The sequence below is a fragment of the Myotis myotis genome, unplaced genomic scaffold (assembly GCF_014108235.1).
Source record: "Myotis myotis isolate mMyoMyo1 unplaced genomic scaffold, mMyoMyo1.p scaffold_m19_p_1, whole genome shotgun sequence".
NCBI lineage: Eukaryota > Metazoa > Chordata > Mammalia > Chiroptera > Vespertilionidae > Myotis > Myotis myotis.
The window spans coordinates 143420656-143441322 of NW_023416313.1; positions in this window are offsets into that span (position 1 = coordinate 143420656).

Consider the following 20667-nt stretch of genomic DNA (forward strand, 5'->3'; position numbering starts at 1 on the left):
ATCATAACAAGCATATTCTCAGATAACAATGGCATAAAATTAGAAATCAAATATAATAAAAGCAACTCTCTATCCCTCTCCCTCACCCTTCCTCTCTGTAAAAAATCAATAAAATAAAAAACATAGGCAGTGAAGTCTCTGATATTGGTCTTAGCAATATTTTTCTGGATATATGTCCTCAGGTGAGGGCAACAAAAGAAAACAAAACGAAACAACAAAAACAGCATCAAACTAAGAAAGCTTTTGCACAGTAGAACATAAATGAATAAACAAAACAAAAGGACAAACGTGTGAATGGGAGAGCATATCTGCAAATGATATATGCAGTAAGGAATTAATAGCCAAAATATATAAAGAACTCATACAACTCAAAAAATGTACAATCCAATTTGTTAAAAAATGGCAAAGACCTGAACAGACATTTCTCTGAAGAAGACATTCAAATGGCCAAATACCTGTGAAAAGATGCTCGATAATGCTAATCATTAAGGAAGTGCAAATCAAAACCACAGTGAGACATCACCAGATACTTGTCAGAATGAGAGGTTGTAGATAAATGAGACTCTTCAGGCACTGTTGGTGAGATTGTAAATTGGTACAGTTACTATGAAAACAGTATGGAGCTTCTCAAAAAGTTAAAAATAGAACTACCCTACAATCTAGCAATTTCACCTTTAGGTATTTATCCAAAGAAAATGAAAATACTTAATCGATAAGATCTAGGTTCTCCTATGTTTATTCATTATTTGCTGTAGTTAAGATATGGAAGCAACCTAGATGTCCATTGATAGATGAATGAATAAAGATGTGATATGCATAATGGAATATTACTCAGCCATAAAAATGAACTTAATCTTGCCATTTGTGACAACATGAATGAATTGCAGCAGTTCTCAACCTGTGGGTCTCGACCCCTTTGGCGGTCGAACGACCCTTTCACAGGGGTCGCCTAAGACCATCCTGCATATCAGATATTTACATTAAGATTCACAACAGTAGCAACATTACAGTTACGAAGTAGCAACGAAAATAATTTTATGGTTGGGTCACAACATGAAGAACTATATTTAAAGGGCCAGAAGGTTGAGAACCACTGAATTCTAGAGGGTATTATGCTAAGTGAAATAAGTCAACTAGAGAAAGACAAATATATGATTTCACTCTGATTTGAAATCTAAAAAACAAAGAAACAAATAAAACAAAACAAAAATAGACTTATAGGTATAGATAACAAACTGATAATTGCCAGAGGGGAAGGGAATGGTAGGATGAGTGAAAAAAAAATGAATAAATAAAAATTCAAGTGGATGTAATGTACAGCATAGAGAAAACATTCCATATGAACATAATGTTGAATGGTGACAGACAGTTTCTAGACTTACTGTGGTGATTACATCATAAGGAATATAAATGTCGAATTGCTATGTTGTACACTTGAATCTAATACAATATTGTATGTTAACTCTCATAATTTAAAAAAAATGTAAAGGGAACATTTGCAAAAGAGGCTATGAGCATTTTATAGCCCAGAGTTTGAGAGAACTTATGAATAGAAAGCCTCCCAATCTATATCAGATCCTGAGTGAGAGCTAAAAGTTACATGGTTACATAGAACAATCATCTTTTTAAAAGAAGAATGTGTCACTATAGCAAAAAAAGAAGGTGACCTTGAACAAAGAAACCTGATAAAGTCTGTGGCCCCTCCACCTTTCCAATAACATTATATTAACACTAGAGGCCCCATGCACAAAATTTGTGCATTTGGTAGGGTGGAGGGCATCCCTCAGCCTGGCATGTGCCCTCTTGCATTCTGGGAGCCCTCAGGGGATGCCTGACTGCCATGGAGGCGAGAAAGGCTCCTGCCACCGCCGCTGTGCTCACTAGCCATGAGCCCGTCTTCTGGCTGAGTGGCCCTCCCCCTGTGGAGGCCCACTGACCACCAGGGCGCAGCTACTATGTTGAGCATCTGCCCTCTGGTGGTCAGTGCATGTCATAGCAACTGGTTGTTCTGCCGTTGGGCCGAAACCAGCTTTCTGACATTCTGCAAGGGGTCCTGGATTGAGAGAGGGCACAGGCCAGGCCAAAGGACCCCACTTGTGCATGATTGGGGTCCGGGAGGGACTCAAAAGGTTGATCAGCCAGGGAGGATCCGTGGAAGGGCTCCAGGGCACATCCAACCCATCTCGCTCAGTCCTGATCAGCCAGACCCCAGCAGCAAGCTAACCTACCAATCAGAGCATCTGCCCCCTGGTGGTCAGTGCATGTCATAGCAAGTGGTTGACTGGTCGACTGTCTTCCCCCTGGTGGTTAGTGCACATCATAGCGAGCAGTTGAGCAGTTGAGCAGTTAGCATATCATTAGCATATTACACTTTGATTGGTTGAACAGCCAACCGGACACTTAGCATATTAGGCTTTTATTATATAGAATATGACCCAAGAAAATTCAACTATTTAAATACAAATAACAAAATTATATAGATATACAGGGTGGGCCAAGTAGCTCATATGGGAAATAATAATACAAGAATAAACTGTAATTCACACACACACAAATGTAAACCTATTTTTGCCCCACCCCCTAGTATCCCTAAAATAGATTTCATGAGAATAATAGTATCTAGACACTAATGAATAAAACAAAATTAAATTCACTAGAAGTGTAGTCATCTGAAAGGCATACAAAAAAATACTATTTGGACATGACTTTAAAAATACACTTTAGTGAAATCATTACTAAGAAGTAAGTTTTCAAAACAGATATACAACACTCAGGGAAGATGCTGTTAGACCGCTGAAGGTAGAAAGCACTATAATTTAGGAAAAGAACTGAAAAAGTAAAAAGGCAAAACTGTTTCAGAAATTGAGGCAATCCACACATTTCTCTGATAACAATACAGTTCAGTAAATGACGAGAACCGAATAGCCAAGGAGAAACTGTTATTCTGACAACGGAGATTAAAAAACAGGGACTCCAAAATTTATAGTTAGTTGAGACACAGGGAAAACAATAGGATTTGAAGGGGTGTGCCAGCTAAATTTCTTTTAAAATTATATTTTCATATGACTGAGACCATCTTAAAATTCCCTTCAGGTTGATTAAACTTCAGACAGGCTACTTCCTGCCTCTAGATCACTGACTTCCCTTTTCTTAGACTATTTACTTTAGAAAACTTTTCCTTGTAACTTCTCTGCCTCTTTGAGATGTACATCTTATTAAAACCTCTTGCCAGTTTTACAACACAGGACTTTTTTCTCAGGGACCCATGGACATCCCTTTGAGATAGAAACATCAAGGAAGGCATAATGCCAACATCCCAGTTTCTGTGGGAAGATAGCCCAATTTTGTGATGTGTCTTGCTCCAAGTTGTAAAGCTACTTCCTATAACAAAGATCTAAGAAAGTTGACCTTTTCTTTAGGTAGCTGATTAGCAAACACAGATGGCCTGCGATTCCTTCCCCACAAACCAGCTCTTCAAAGACACTCCAGCGTTTTGTTTTGCTGGAGCTGAGCTCAGGCTGAGTTCCGATCTCTAGGCCTTATTACAACATCCTTGAACCAAGTCTTCCTGGCCTGTTAAACGTTGTTCCTTGTCTGGGCAACACTAACGTTTTACATGAGTTGAGGAAATATCTGTTGTCCATGTCAAAAGTGAAGTGCTGATGAAGATTATGGTTTTGTAGAGAGGGTGTAGAAATTGGGCTAAAAATGTATCCCCATATCTGATAAATCATGTCCCCGAGGACACTAGTGTGAAATGCAAGTTTTAATAGATTTAATTTGCTAATAATCCAGCAAATATCTTATTAGTAATAATATCTAAGGCATCCACAATATTTATGTTTTAAAGTAGGTGGAAAGTGAAATGAGATTGGAAACACTGTCCAGCCTTTATAGAGATGGTGCCTTCCCCGGTTTTTGTGGCCTGGGAGAGATGAATGAGTTTTGTCTCCTGGCCTGATCTCTGCTAGGCCTTGCCTGGTGGTGAGTTAGTGTTCCTTTTTGTGCTTGATGTGATGCCATATTTTTCTTAGAATCCTCTACACCTCAGATGTGGGTTTTCAAGGCATTCACTTTTCCATGCAATGCAGCTGCAGGTGCCCCCCTCAATTTTCAAATGCTGAGTATTATCCTCACTGCTCCAAAGGAATGGACCTCATATTTCAACACCTCACCTAAAAGGAGTTTTGTTTCTTCTCTGATGAAATATAGCTTAGATATGTTTATTTTCCCTACTAGTCTGCTTGCTAGAAAAGTGTATACTAAACAATGTGAACACATTCTTTGCTCCTGTATTGAAGAGTGTTTACAAAGTAATAAGAGGGACTTTGTATGCAAATGAAATCTTTAGCACACAGTTCCACCTAGTTAAACACCTAAATACATCCCCTGCAGAAAATTAGGTGCTGAATTGTGCATCAATGTCCTTAAAGGCATTAATTAGACCTTTAATTTTATCATGTGGGAAGTGCGCTCAAGTCAAGAAACACCTGGTGAAGACAAATACAAAAAGAAGGGAAACAATCAAATTAAAGTGTCTCAATAAACAGCACCGAGATATTAAAGGAAACGCACTGTGGTTAAACAAACAGGGAGCTACAGATACAGGGGGAAAGGAAAGAAAACTCACACAGAGGCTTCTAATTTCAAGGAAGAAATTTAAAAGTCAATTGCATTATTAAATATTCCCAGAAAAGAAAGACTGCCCTGTTTGTTGGGGCAAAAATCATCATGGACTCATTTAAAAAATATTAATACCTGGTATTTAATGGATTTTGGTGCCCTCCCCAATTTAAATGGCTTTTTTTTCCTTCTATAGCCAGTACAAGCAGATGAATTATTCCTACTGAACTCCACTAATATAAAAATGATTTCTACAGAACTTCACTAATATACAAATTTACGAAATCCTTCTAGACAAATTACCACTTATGGTAATTCAATGTTTCTAAATCCAGTAACTAGTCAGGACAGAGAAATAGTAAAAATATTTTCTAATAAGTATATGCAAATTTATATGTGTAATACACATAGATCCTATTTATACATTATATACGCTCACATGTATATGCACATCATTATTATTGGCTTTCAATGAGGAAAGAGATTATATTTCTGCATGTTATTTAATGTTCTGTTTGCCCTCCCTAGCTCCCGCACCCCCAATCTTCAAATCATGTGAAGAAAGGTATTCCACTGAAGGGCAAAGGCAGTTCCAATATTGGAAACCCTTGAATACCTTCAACAGGTGTTGGTAGAGAAAGAACACTGTCATGAATCATCATGTTCCATCTCAGCACATACATTTAGAACTGTGGGCCCTAACTGGTTTGGCTCAGTGGATAGAGCGTCAGCCTGCGGACTAAAAGGTCCTGGGTTCGATTCCAGTCAAGGGCATGTACCTTGGTTGTGGGCACATCCCTAGTAGGAGGTGTGCAGGAGGCAGCTGATTGATGTTTCTCTCTCATAGATGTTTCTAACTCTCTTTCCCTCTCCCTTCCTCTCTGTAAAAAATCAATAAAATATATTCTAAAAAAAGAACTGTGGGTTTGTGAAATATAGTGACACCACATCTTCTAGAAACCTAGAACTACTTTTTAAACTTAGGATGATGTTTTCTTCATTCTTTTACTCATTTTCTTAAATGTTTTCATTTTTTATTCCAGAACCCATTATTCATTTTGTTAATTTATCTAAAATAAATTCCGTGCCTTTTAGTATTAGGATTACTACAATGGCATTACAGAACAAATAAGGGTGGTAAACTGACAGGTCTTATATTACCGAATAGAAATTATTCTTAGATGTGTAGTCAGTAAGACCTTTAAGCCTTGAAATGCATCCAGCCCTCAGCCTGTTGTTTCCCAACCTCTGTTTGGCTGCTCTGGGGCTGTGATTACTAATAATTAGGGAAATAAACAATTATGAATCATGGAAACCTAGTTTCTCAAGTGACACATTGCTTTGGTGAAGTTTTTTTCCATAAGACAAATCAAGAAGAAATAGCTAACATCTCAATGGGTTGAATTTGGGGTTAAACAGAAGTATATGCCTCTCATCAAAGAAGGCTGTAGTTTTGTTTTTGTGTTTTCATTGTAAATACATTGTCTTCTATGGCAGCGGTTCTCAACCTGTGAGTCACGACACCTTTGGGGGTCGAATGACCCTTTCACAGGGGTTGCCTAAATACATCCTGCATATCAGATATTTACATTACGATTCATAACAGTAGCAAAATTACAGTTATGAAGTAGCAACGAAAATAATTTTATGGTTGGGGTCACCACAACATGAGGTATTAAAGGGTCGCGGCATTAGGAAGGTTGAGAACCGCTGTATGTCAAAACTTCATTCAAAATCCTTACCATCAGGTCCTACATATGCCTCAGGTCCTTTCTATCCTCCTGTCTTTCACTTCATACTCTCTCACTGAACTGAACTCTTTATCTCATGAGTCTTTCTCATTTGCCATTACTTTGGTGACCCTGGTTTAGCTCCCCATGCCATCCCGTGAGTTAATATTCTATGTGGAATAGCATCCAGATGGATGTTCTCTTCATAAGCTAACTGCACTGGGAGGAGGTGATGTTTACAAGCTTTCTAAATTGGGTTAGGCACTTCTCTTGGCTCCCCCAGGAGAGTAGTAATGACTTGATCACTTTTAAAAAAAACACCTTTCATTTTAGAACAGTTTCTGATATATGAAAAATTTGTGAAGATAGTACAAAAAGTTTTCACATACCCACACCGAGTTCTCCCTATTATTAACATCTTACATAGGAGTAGGTTCCTTTGTCATAACTAATCACGCATGCCACTGTTGCCTAAAGTCCACACTTCATTCACATTTCCTTCGTTTTTCCTAGGGCCCTTTTCTGTCCCAGGGTTTCATCCAGGATACAGACTACAGCCACTCATCGTGTTCCCTTGGCCTCTTCTTGGCTGCGACAGCGTCTCAGACCTTCCTTATTTTTAGACCTTGTATTTTTAAGAAGCACTAATTGCCTACATTGTAGAATGTGCTTCAGTTGGCATTTGTCTCACATTTTTGTGTGTGTGATTAATCTGAGCTTAGGTACTTTGGGGAAAAAGATCACAGAGGTAAAGTGCCATTTTCATCACATCCAATAAAGGATGTATACAGTCAATATGACATAATTGTTGACGATAACCTTTATAATGTGGCTGAGGAAATATGGACGGGGTTTCTCCAACAGGCGAATTATTCTTTTATCCCTCTCTGCGTGTTATACTCTTTGGAAGGAAGTCACTATGCATAGGCCATAATCACAGTGTGCAGGGCTATGCTCCAACGCCATGAAGAGTGATAGATACAATGAAGCCTCCCAGAGATATCCATGTCCTGAATCCAGAATCTCCTTTTACAAGGTAAAGGGGATTTAAGGTTGCTACTCAATTAACCTAAAAATAATAAGAATTTCTTGTATTATGCATCTGGTTCAAATAGTTACCAGTGCCCTTAACAGTAGAGTGGAGTCAGAAAAAGAATGTGAATGTGGGAGAATATCATTGAGATAGAATGTTGCTTTGCTCGATGATGAAGAGGGGAGTCATGAGCCAAGGTATGTGGGTAGCTTCTCAAAGCTGCCAAAGGCAAGGAAAAGGTTTCATCTCTGGGACTTGCAAAACAATGCTGCCCTTCCTACACCTTGCATTTTATCCAGTGAAAACGATGCTGAACTTGTAACCTGAAGGACTGTGACAATGCTGGAATTTTTCTGTTTGGGAGAATTATCGCTTCTTCGTGTATTTATACATTTAGTCACTTACATGAGTGCGCAGTTACAGATATTGGTTTTATATTTGGGGCTGTAATCTAACACCTTTGTTTGTGAAACTGCTCCAGCTTTCATCACTGGGAGCTCTTTCAGTGAGTGAGCTCCTATGTCCCTTTGGCATGCCCCTATTTTTGGTGTGTGTGTGTGTGTGTGTGTGTGTGTGTGTGTGTGTGTGTGAGCGTGCGCGTGCTTAGCACTTTCTTATGTCAGGCATTTCAAGATGTTTCAGGCTGATTTTTGTATATTTTTTGCCAGAATCCCTGAATCAGCCATTTCTACAAAGAATCCTGGTTCCTGTTGCTGTAGGACAGTATTAGAAATCAAGATCTGAAAAGCAAATGTGATGGTGGCTACTGGGGTATCTCTACCTCAAAAGCACACTGTGTTAGTTAGGATAGCCTTATGCGAATGTTTTATATCTATTTAGGTAAGTCCTCCACATTTGTTTTTCATTGAGAGAGAAACAAGTCTTCTCTATTCTTGGTCCTTGAGGATTTTGTATAAATTTTAGAATCAGCTTCAGAAATCCCCAAATAAGCCTATTGAGATTTAAATTTAGATTATTTTTCTCCAAAGAAATTTGTGGGGTAAAATGATTACAGTATTAAGTCTTCCGTAGTAAGAAAATAAATTTTACTCTGGGTTTATATCTTCTTCAATGTCTTTCTATATTTTAAAATAATATTCCTAATGTGTGACTTAAGTTCAATTCATTTCCATAGGTCATGTTAATTTAAATAAAATATTTTTAGCCGAAACCGGTTTGGCTCAGTGGATAGAGCATCGGCCTGTGGACTGAAAGGTCCCAGGTTCGATTCCCGTCAAGGGCATGTACCTGGGTTGCGGTCACATCCCCAGTGGGAGATGTGCAGGAGGCAGCTGATCGATGTTTCTCTCTCATCGATGTTTCTAACTCTCTATCTCTCTCCCTTCCTCTCTGTAAAAAATCAATAAAATATATATAAAAAAAACATTTAAAAAAATAAAATATTTTTAAATTTTCTATTATTAATAATATACTAGTATAACTGAATTATAGGAATATAATTGACCTTTATAGACTTTAGATCTTAAAAATTGTTCATTCTCTGGAAATAATTTGCATTTGTTTCTCTCCAACACCTGAATATGTTATTAGTCTAGAAACATGTTAAACCAGGAAAAAAAAAAAGTTATTTTTATACCATTTAGAAAATGTTAACTAGGGCTTCATGTGACCTCCATTAGTCAATAAAATGTAAGCAAAAGTGAGGTGTCACTTCTGAGCAAAATCTTCCAGAGCAAGATTATAGTCTACCCTCTCTTTCTTTCCCTCTCTCACAAAACCCAGCCATGTTTCAGATTGAACATGCTCCATCAGCCCAGGTTCCAGCAGTAAGAAAACCTGGATGCAAGCCACATTGTACTTAAAATGCCCATGTAGTGTAAGAAATACATCTCCACTGACATAAGCTGCAAGGAGTTTGAATTGCTTTTGTACTACCATATAACCTAGCCTATCTTGACTGAGAAGAGATAGCACAATGGGGTGAGTTTTGTTGCTCTCTGACATGAGAGCTAATAGACCTCTTGCTATGATCCAGAATTCTGCCATCTAAAGTATGGTTGTTTGTGAGAAAATTGACCCCTGATTCTTGACACTGTCGTGTAATGAGGCTCTCAGGGCATGATTTATGGAGCCTAGGAACTCACATGTTGCTCGCAGGCAGGCTGAAGTGGCTTGTAAAGCTTGGAGAGCTATACTGCCCTTCACATGCGGTAGCTCACCAAGGCTTAGCTCAAGAAACCTTCTGAAACTTCTCCTTGCATTTCTTAAAGGCAGAGGAATAAAACGCACCAAAAGTTAATTACTTTGCTATTAAACAAAAAAGATTTACATAATTGTGTTTCCTAACTTTTCACCTAATGTCTCCCTCAAGCTGATAGTTACCCATGAAGAGTACTGTCTGAACTATAAAATATTCACTTTTATTCATATAAGCATCCCATTTCCTAACACAATGCTCGTTAAATCCCTAATTTAAATGAGAATCTTTGGGAAAATTATTTCCATAAACATAAGCATAAAATAAATATAATTGATGTTCAAGACATAAAAGGTCTTTATGGAATTTTTTTGTTGTTATTTCATCTTGATTCCCATATTTTCCTTTACATACATTGCAGTAGAGGAGGAAATCTGTCTATATAGATAATATAATTTTTTCTTTTACCAATGCCATGGCCTGTGTTTTTTTTTTTAATAAAAGGTGCATAATACCTAGAATCTAAAGGACTTGCCAGTCTGTGATCTCCATTCAGGTCAGTTTCAGGGGAGCTTTATCCAGATGGGTTCTTTGAATTTTAACAGGCAGGTTGGCCCCCAGCCAGCATAAGTCTATGGAGCTGCAGCGTTAAGCCTTGTCACAGCTGCAGAATCAACGCGCCTGTTTGCAGAAGCTGTCAACTGCCACCCATTCCAAAGACCATTTCCTATCTTGCTTTTGTTAGCAAAAATATAAAATTCTATGGCTGCCTGTTAAATATAAGTGAAATTCCGCAAATGGCTACAGAGTTATAATGAAAATGTCTGCTCCGTGGTCAGAATTTGAAAAGAAGAAAGACTACCTGAGACATGAGTGCTGAATCCGTGTGTGAGTGAAAACACCTTACTGTTCTTTGGAATTTGATCTGTGTCATTGGGGTAATAACCTAAAATTCACTAACCTGTAAGAAACTCTGAAGGAAATAGCTTAGTGTGAACAGTTACCCATCTTTACAGTGCAAGATGTAGAAAAACCATAGGCCTCCTTTTTTGGTTTAGGTTCTCTAAATCAGTACCTCAGTAGATGATGAAAGGAACAAAATCTGAACATAAACAAATTGAATTTCTAAGCCTAGAATTTTATTGTTTTACGATTTCTTTGTTAAAGATACAGTTTTCTTAGTTCTAGATTCTCATATAAATCAAGTGATATATACGTGGTCAAATATTCAGTAACAGAAGTTACCAATTACTCAGGTTTTATTGAGTGTCAGACATTGTGCTGAGCCTGTATGGCTCTGTGTTGGCGCAGAGACTGAAGCCCTTGTGCCTTATCAGATTGCTTACTTAGTGTGATCATCATGTATAACACAAAAACATCTATCTCTCTTACAAACTATGACAGTTGGTTTTGAAAAATATAGAGAAAATGAGACTGGGACAAAAGGAAAATGCCTCATAAGTGTATTTCATTTTGTTATTATAAAATACTGTTTCCATGTAGAGAGTTCATACTCATACTTGCAATTAAAAATTATTCCTTAAAATACTTATTTTGAAGTCAATATTTACATAAGGAAAGTATCCTTAGTATTCCTAATTTTTTGGCTTACATGTTAGCAAACTAACTGCTTATGAATTTGCCTTATAATATTCACCAGCTTCAGGACAAACTGAATATAAGGCAAAATAATCAGTTAAACTTGACTCTTTTCAAAAGTTTTTTTTTAATAATATAAAGAAGTAACATTTCTTCAGACCTTTCTAAAATGGTACATTTGTTGGGCTGAAGCTCATTGATCTGTGTTGGGGTTGTTACTAAAGATCACGGAGTACAAATCACATTATTGGATCAGTTACATACAAAGAAAGTCTAACACAAAGAGTTGGTCTTTGCAAAAAGAAACTGTGTTGTTATAAATGTAAAAGTTCTAATTTCCAGTGGCATTCAGTAACCACATGATAGAGTCTAGGCAATTGTAATGAGATAAAAAGTTTTGTCTTGTTCATAATTATAGCTCCACTATCTAACCTTGTAGATAATACCAGTAGCTGGTACATCTGTCAAAATGGCAACCAATACTCCTGTGGTCTCACCATTACCTTTGCCACCTTGCAGTCCTGCTACACGCCAGATGCTGCAGCTTTCCTGGGAAATGGACTGCTCTGTCTGTTCTGTTGCTCAGTGGGCTGGAGCATAATGATAGAAAGTAGCCTCGGAACCACTTTAAAGCTCTAGCTAATGAAGTGAAGTGTAGATATGAAAATAGTCTAGGATAAAATATTAAAAATAAAAAGATCCCAAGCTGGTTTGGCTCAGTGGATAGAGTGCCGGCCTGTGGACTGAAGGATCCGGGTTTGATTCTGGTCAAGGACACATGCCCAGGTTGCAGGCTTGATTCCCAGTAGGGGGCTTGCAGGAGGCAGCTGATCAATGATTCTCTCTCATCATTGATGTTTTTATCCCTCTCTCCCACTTCCTTCCTCTCTGGAATCAATAAAAATATATTTAGAAATAGTCCAGGCCTTGGAGCTGTATTTTGGTTCAAATTCCTGCTCTTGCACTTTGTAACAAAACTTGCCATCCTGACACTAGTTGTTTGAGCTATGGATACCTCAATTTCCTCATCTGTTACAATGAGAGAAAAAAACATTTAACTTAGTGTTTTCATGAGAGTTAAAAAGAATCTATAATAATAAAAGCGTAATAACGCTAATTAGACCAGACGACCTTCTGAATGAAACCAGGACTGAGAGGGAAGCCCGGGTCCTGGGTGCCAGAGGGAAGTCGGTGCCGGCAGCCAGGGGATGAAAGGCCTACTCTTGCACAAACTTCATGCATCGGGCTTCTAGTATGTACATAAAAGTGTTTGCCGTGCAAAACTAGTAAGCTCTTTCACAGCCATCACCGAATGGATTCTCTATATGCCTGATCTGAAAAAAAGGTCAACCGAGATACATATATTATAGGACACATTTTTTTGTTAATCCCCACCCAAGGATATTTTCCCATTGATTTTTAAAGAGAGTGGAAGGGAGGGGAGAGCTAGGGAGAAAGAAACATCGATGTGAGAGAAACACATCGATTGGTTGCTTCCCACACACACCCTGACCAGGGCCAGGGATCAGCTTGCAACCGAGATATGAGGTACATGCCCTTGACAGGAATTGGACCCTTCAGTTTGAGGGCCAAGGCTCTCATAGGACACAATTTTAGAAAACATTGTAATTTTACAAACAAAATAAAACAGGAGAGTTTTTTTTTGTTTTGTTTATCTGTGAAGGAAGGTTGGCAGAAGAATAGAAAAGCAGCTAACAATTGACAGAAGATCAGAGCCTGGACTACAAAATAGATGAGGAAAGTTAATGGTTTCTTTTTAAAGAAAACTGTCAAATATTCATTTAAAATTATTTGTTATAAATATTTCTTATAAAGGTAGATATTCAATAAAGTTTAATACATAAATGCCTTCTCTGTATGTCTGTGTGTATGCATGTGCATGCACGTGTTTCTGAAAGAAGGGGTAAGAGTCCGTTGTACTTCTGTGTTCACACAGAAAGGAAGTGACAGACACATGTGGGATGATGAGATACCCCTATACTGGATTATTTCAGCGAAAGGCAGACCTTGGAACCAGAGGTGAGTGTGAAAATATAAAGATCTTCACAGAAATCTTGAGTGGGTACTGGAATATACAAACACTGTAGATAATGGAAAGGTTATTTTACATGTGAATACAATAGTTGTCCCTAAACTAGTGGTCAACAAACATGACAATTATGGAATCATTTGAAGAGCTTTTTCTGAATAAACATTCCAGGCCTCAACTTAATTCTCATAGTTGCTTACAAGTGGAAGCTGGGAATAAATGGGAATATATATATATATATATATATATATATATATATATATATATCCTCTAATGATCCATTGACTCAAAGGAATTGAGTATTACCTATATAAATAAATGCATTAACTGTCTTGGTACCTATTTATTTTAATATACTCTCACTTATATAACAACAACAAAATCATTGGTAAGGAGGGATGGGGGAAGACCATAGGCAATATTGAAAATGGATGCCGTAGCTATGTAGCTATTTCTGATCAACAATTGTGTAAATATTCTATTTCTAAAATTTCAGAAGTGTGTTGCTCTTAAATATATTCTAAACTAAAAGTCTTTACAAGATAGAAGCCAAACCATCAGGGAAGTACTCTGATGTACTCAGAAAAAAGATGTTGCTGCTGCTTATTAATTTGGTGACAATAACCTGTCACCTAATGATGACATTAAATTTGACACTGGGTCAAGAAAGGGGGATCATAAGGAATAGTGATGATAATTAAGGGGTAGAGAGCAGAGGGCAGCTAATAGAAGACAGTTGTAAATAGAGACTGAGAAAAACTCCAAGATTCAGAGCTCAGAAAGAAGAAACAGAGTTTTAGTATACTACGGGGGTTTTTGTTTTCTACATTTAATGTGGAAATTGATAGAAATCCAGAAAATGGCTTTGTGGAAAAGGTGAACAGTGGCTTCTGTAGATAAGCATGTAGAGCATAATTCAGCTTTTTGAGGAAAAGGAACAAATAAAAGAATGCTAGTCAGATTTTACAATTAAACAAATATTAAATATAAAACCATAAAAGTAGGATTTTCACAATAAATTAATTCAGCAATTAATTATCCAAAAGACAGAGCAGGTAGTTTAACCATTTAACCAGTACTACCAGGAATAAAAAAATAATCCTGTCCTTTGAATCAGGATACTAAAGTTTTATCTCTACTCAAACATACATATTTTACATATAAAAATTAATTTATCGAGTTACTCTCCACCTACACTTCCAGGAAGGTTAAGCAACTTGCCTGAGGTCAAACAATCAAGTAAGGACAGAATCTGGATTCTGCAGAGTCCAAGGAAATATGTAAGTTTTTGTCCTCACATGACAATTCCAAATCTCTGAGCATTATTCCAACGAAACAAATATTTTAATAATCAAAAGACACAATGAGGGGAGAAAATGGCGGAGGTATAAACGGACGTGTCCTGTGCCTTGTCCTGGAGCAGATAAGGGTGAGCAGCTGAAACGGGTAACATGCAGCCCGAATAGGCAGAGAATTTTCAGCTGAGAGACTGTCTGAAGCTGGGAAAGACCGAGGACCCCCAGAAACAAAAGGACGGTTGGAGACTGCGGCTGAAACCTCTCTCAGTGCCCCAGCTCAGCAGCGGAGACTGCGCCATCTTGGGTAGCTGTTGCTGGCATCCAGAGATCAGCTTCTAACCTGGAAACAGGGGATCTCAAGCAGCGTGACTGCGTGAACTCAGACGAGCACTGCTTCTTCTCACGGAAAGGTTGGACATCCCCTAAAGGTGCAGTTTGCAGTTCGGGTTGGAGAGAGGACCAAGCTTGCGCATGCGGGGCAAAACCTGCGCCCCACAGAGTCCACGGCCGTTGGGACCAGCTTGACCCGCAAATGGGGAAGGGGCCCCACAGGGCTGCTGGCAGAAGGGAATGCTAAAAATAAGCCCATAGCTGGACTGGATGTAAAAAAGCAGCCTTGGACTTTGCCATGGTCCCAGCTGCTTGGTGCCAGGGGCGAGTGGGCGCGCGGAGACTGTGCGCAGACCTGGAAGGTGGAGGCTTGCGAATTCACACAGAGTATCAGGCTCTTGTTACAGCTCCCCTTAGATCTGTGCATTTGATTATTAAACCCAGTGCATGGGATTCCCCAGTTGGGGTCATTCGCAGAGCCTGTAGGGGAAAATTCTTTTTGGGGAGCCTGGGAAACAGAGCGGGGAGTAACCATTAAAAGAACCAGCTCTGGGCAGTGGACTTTCCCAAATCAGTTTCAAGTACCATAGAGGAAAAAAACCCTACTGATAGAGAGGACTTATAACCTCGGAAGTCAATCCAGACACACTGCCACCCAGAGGCAGAGGCACAAACTGTCTCTTCTGTGATCACAAATAAAGGCAGTCTGGTAAACAAATACAACCTGCCTTAAAATCAGGACTGTGGTTTACGGCATGGAGGGACAGTGTATCGCAGGGAAATTCAACACTCTCCTGCATGCCTGGCAGGACTAAGGCATGCCAAAAAGAAGAGTAGAAGATCCGAAGCACCTTCACTACTGCATATTTTTATATTTTTTTTAATTCTTTTTTCACCATTTCATTAAGAACCTATTTTATTATTTTTTTGGGTTTTTTTTCATTACTTGATTTTACCTTTTTAATTACCACACTTTTTTAACCAGTATTATTGCTATCATTTTACCATTTTTTCAAGTGTCATTTTATTTTTTATTTTTTTTATTTTTCTTTATTTTATTTTGGGATTAGTGTTCTACACTCTATTTTCATCGTTCCTTTAGCATCATTTCTCTCTATCTCACATTTACCCTTAAGCCAAAACTCTCTTCCTCACTTTTCCCCTTTTGTTGTCCTGTTTCTCTCACCCTATTCCTGCTTTAGATTTTCCCCATTCCTTCTTTTTACCCACTGTCTAAATTTCACCCTACTTATATATCTAATTTCCAATCCCTTGCTCTAAATCCATATACACCTCTCTCTTATCTTTCTTCACTATCCAATTTTTTTCTCTCTCTCTCTCTCTCTGTCGTTTTGCCAGTGTTTGCTTGATTTTGAGTATATTAGGTTTTTTTATGCTTGTTTGGGAGATTGTTTTCTTTTTCATTTTCATTTTTCTGTTTTGCTTATTTTTTTTTCTCTGGTTATTTTTGTGCTTTTGTTTTCCCTTGCCTTGCTTGATATTAGTGGTTGTTTGTAGTTTGCATTAATCTCCAGGGATCTGCTGCTGGAATTCATTGAGATTAGTTGTGGTTCTCTTAGAGTTTTCTCCCCATACAAATAGCCTCTTCCCCTCTTACTTTTTATTTTTTTTTGTCTGTTTGTTTTTTTCTTCTCTCCCTTTTCCCAATCTCATTTTGGCACTCCTTTTTGTTTTTTCTTTTTCTCTTTAATCTTTTTCTCTTTTTCCTTCTTTATCCCCTAATTCTCTTCTCTCGGGTGGTCACCTTTATTTGAGGTTATTAATATCGTGAATACATTTTGCTCAGTGCCTTGTACGTTGTGCCTTGTTGTGTTGTATTTTGTGCCTTTAAATCAACGCAGCAGAGAGAGAACTACATAACCAAACACCTGGAGAAGAGAGATCATGGTGAAACAAAGAACCAACCCACATATGAAAGAAAAACAGGCATCATCAGAAAAGGAAGTAAATGAAATGGAGGCAATGGAGGCAAGCAACCTGTCAGAGAAAGAATTCAGAGAAATGGCCATAAGGTGGATGAAAAAAATGGAAGACAAATTCAACAATATATGTAGGAACCAAGAGGAAATGAAGAAGAACCAAGAGGAAATGAAGAGAAACCAAGAAGAAATGAAAAATGACATCACTGCTATAAAGAACTCAATAGAAAGCATCAACAGTAGACTAGAAGAAGCAGAGGACCGCATCAGTGAGCTAGAAGACAAGGTAGGAAAAAATACCCAAACAGAACAGCTTCTAGAAAAAAAAAATTAAAAAGCAGGAGGAGAGCCTAAGAGAACTCTGGGACAATGCTAAACGAAACAACATCCGGATAATAGGGGTGCCTGAAGGAGAGGAAAATGAGCAAGGAATAGAAAACCTGTTTGAAAAAATAGTAACAGAAAATTTCCCTGATATAGGGAAGAAAAAACTCACACAAATCCAAGAAGCTCACAGAGTCCCAAACAAAATGAACCTGAAAAGACTGACACCAAGGCACATAATAATTAAATTGGCAAACACCAACGACAAAGCAAGAATCTTAAAAGCAGCCAGAGAGAGACAGAAAATTACCTACAAAGGATCCCCCATCAGACTAGCGACCAATTTCTCAACAGAAACACATCAGGCAAGAAGGGAATGGAATGAAATATACAAAGTCATGCAAAGGAAGAGTCTGAATCCAAGAATACTGTACCCAGCGAGGCTATAAATCAAAATTGAGGGTCAAATCAGGAGCTTCACAGACAAAAACGGTCTACAGGAGTTTATTACAACCAAGCCAGCAATGCAAGAAATGCTAAAGGGTCTGCTGTAAATAGAAAAAATAGGAAACAAAGAAGGAACGTAGCGGTAAAGAACAAAAATGGCGACTAACAAGTTTCTATCAATAATAACTTTAAATGTAAATGGATTAAATTCCCCAGTCAAAAGGCATAGGGTAAATGAGTGGATAAGAAAACACGACCCATATATCTGCTGTCTACAGGAAACCCACCTCAGAAAAAGAGACGCACACAGACTGATGGTGAAGGGATGGAAAAAGGTTTTTCAGGCCAATGGAAGTGAAAAAAAAAAAAAGCCGGGGTAGCAATACTTATATCTGACAAATTAGATCTCAAAGTAAAGGACATAAAAAGAGATAAAGAAGGCCACTTCATAATAGTAAATGGAGCAGTCCAACAAGAAGAAATAACTCTGGTAAATATATATGCACCCAATATAGGAGCACCCAAATACATAAGAAATCTTCTGGAGAAGATCAAGGGAGAGATTGACAGCAATACAATCATAGTAGGGGACCTTAACACCCCATTATCACCACTGGATAAATCCTCTAAACAGAAACTCAGCAAAGAAACATCAATCCTAAATGACTCACTAGATCAGATGGAATTAATTGACATCTTCAGAACATTTCACCCCAAAGCCACAGAATATACATTCTCCTCAAGTGCACATTTGTCATCTTCAAAGATAGAACATATATTGGGTCACAAAGAAAGTCTCTTCAAATTCAAGAAAATTGAAATCATATCAAGCATCTTCTCAGACCACAAAGGCATAAAACTGGAAATCAAATAGAACAAAAACAATCCAGAAAAATCAAACACATGGAGAATAAATAGCATGCTATTAAACAACGACTGGGTTACAACTGAGATGAAAGAAGAAATAAAAAGCATCATGGCAACAAATGACAATGAAAACACAACAATCCAAAACCTTTGGGACACAGCAAAAGCAGTCTTGAGAGGGAAGTTCATAGCTCTACAAGCCTATTGCAAGAAACAAGAAACAATGAGAATAAATGACCTAACTCTACAACTCGAAGGGTTAGAAAGAGAGCAACAAAAAAAGCCCACTGTAAGCAGAAGGAAGGAAATAACAAAGATCAGAGCAGAGATAAATGACATAGAGACCAAAAAAACAATACAAAAGATCAACAAAACCAAGAGCTGGTTCTTTGAAAGGATAAACAAGATTGATACACCTCTAGCCAGGCTCACCAAGAAACAAAGAGAGAGGACCCAAATAAACAAAATCAGAAATTAAAGAGGAGAAATAACAACAGACCCCATAGAAATACAAAGGATTGTTAGAAAATACTATGAACAACTCTACTCCAACACACTAGACAACCTGGAGGAAATGGACATATTCCTAGAAAAATACAACCTTCCAAAACTTAACCAGGAAGAATCTAAAAATCTCAATAGGCCAATAACTATGGAGGAAATCGAAGCAGTAATCAAAAAGCTTCCAGCAAACAAAAGCCCGGGGCCAGATGGCTTCACAGGGGAGTTTTACCAAACATTCAAGGAAGACCTAAAACCTATCCTCCTCAGACTATGTCAAAAGATCCAAGAGGAAGGAACACTTCCCAGCTCATTCTATGAAGCCAACATCACCCTAATCCCAACACCAGATAAAGACAATATAATGAAAGAGAATTATAGGCCAATATCCCTCATGAACATAGATGCCAAAATCCTCAACAAAATCCTAGCAAATCAGATCCAGCAGTACATCAAAAAGATCATACACGATGACCAAGTAGGATTTATCCCAGGGATGCAAGGATGGTACAATATCCGCAAATCAATAAATGTGATACATCACATAAACAAATTGAGAGAAAAAAACCACATAGTCATATCAATTGATGTGGAGAAAGCATTTGACAAAATCCAACACCCTTTCTTAATAAAAACTCTCAGCAAGATAGGAATTGAGAGATCATACCTCAACATAATAAAAGCCATATATGACAAACCCACAGCCAACATCATACTCAATGGGCAAAAACTAAAACCATTCCCCCTAAAAACAGGAACAAGACAGGGATGCCCCCTCTCACCACTCCTGTTCAACATAGTACTGGAAGTACTAGCCATTGCGATCAGACAAGAAGAATAAATAAAAGGCATCCAGATTGGAAAAGAAGAAGTAAAACTGTCCTTATTTGCAGATGACATGATATTGTAAATACAGAACCCTAAAGACTCCATCAAAAAATTATTAGACTTAATAAATAATTCGGCAATGTAGCAGGATATAAAATTAATGCTAAGAAATCCATGGCATTTCTTTACACTAATAGTGAACTTACAGAAAGTGAAACTACAGAAGCAATCCCATTTACCATTGCACCAAAAAAATTAAAATACCTAGGAATAAACTTAACTAAGGAGGTAAAAGACTTATATGCCAAAAACTACAGGACACTGAAAAAAGAGATAGAGGAAGACATAAACAGATGGAAGAATATACCGTGTTCATGGATTGGTAGAATCAACATCATCAAAATGTCCATACTACCCAAAGCAACTTATAGATTCAATGCAATCCCCATTAAATTACCAAAGGCATATTTCACAAATCTAGAACGAACATTCCAAAAATTCATCTGGAATAAAAAAAGACCCCGAATAGCTGCAGCAATCCTGAGAAAGAACAAAGTAGGTGGGATCTCAATACCAGATATCAAACTGTATTACAAAGCCACTGTTCTTAAAACAGCTTGGTACTGGCACAAGAACAGACATATAGATCAATGGAATAGAATAGAGAACCCAGAAATCGACCCAAACCACTATGCCCAATTAATATTCGACAAAGGAGGCAAGAGCATACAATGGAGTCAAGACAGTCTCTTCAATAAATAGTGTTGGGAAAATTGGACAGATACATGCAAAAAGATGAAACTAGACCACCAACTCACACCATACACAAAAATAAACTCAAAATGGATAAAAGACTTAAACGTAAGACGGGAAACCAAAAAATACTAGAGGAATCCACAGGCAGCGAAATCGCAAACATATGCCGAAGGAATTTCTCCT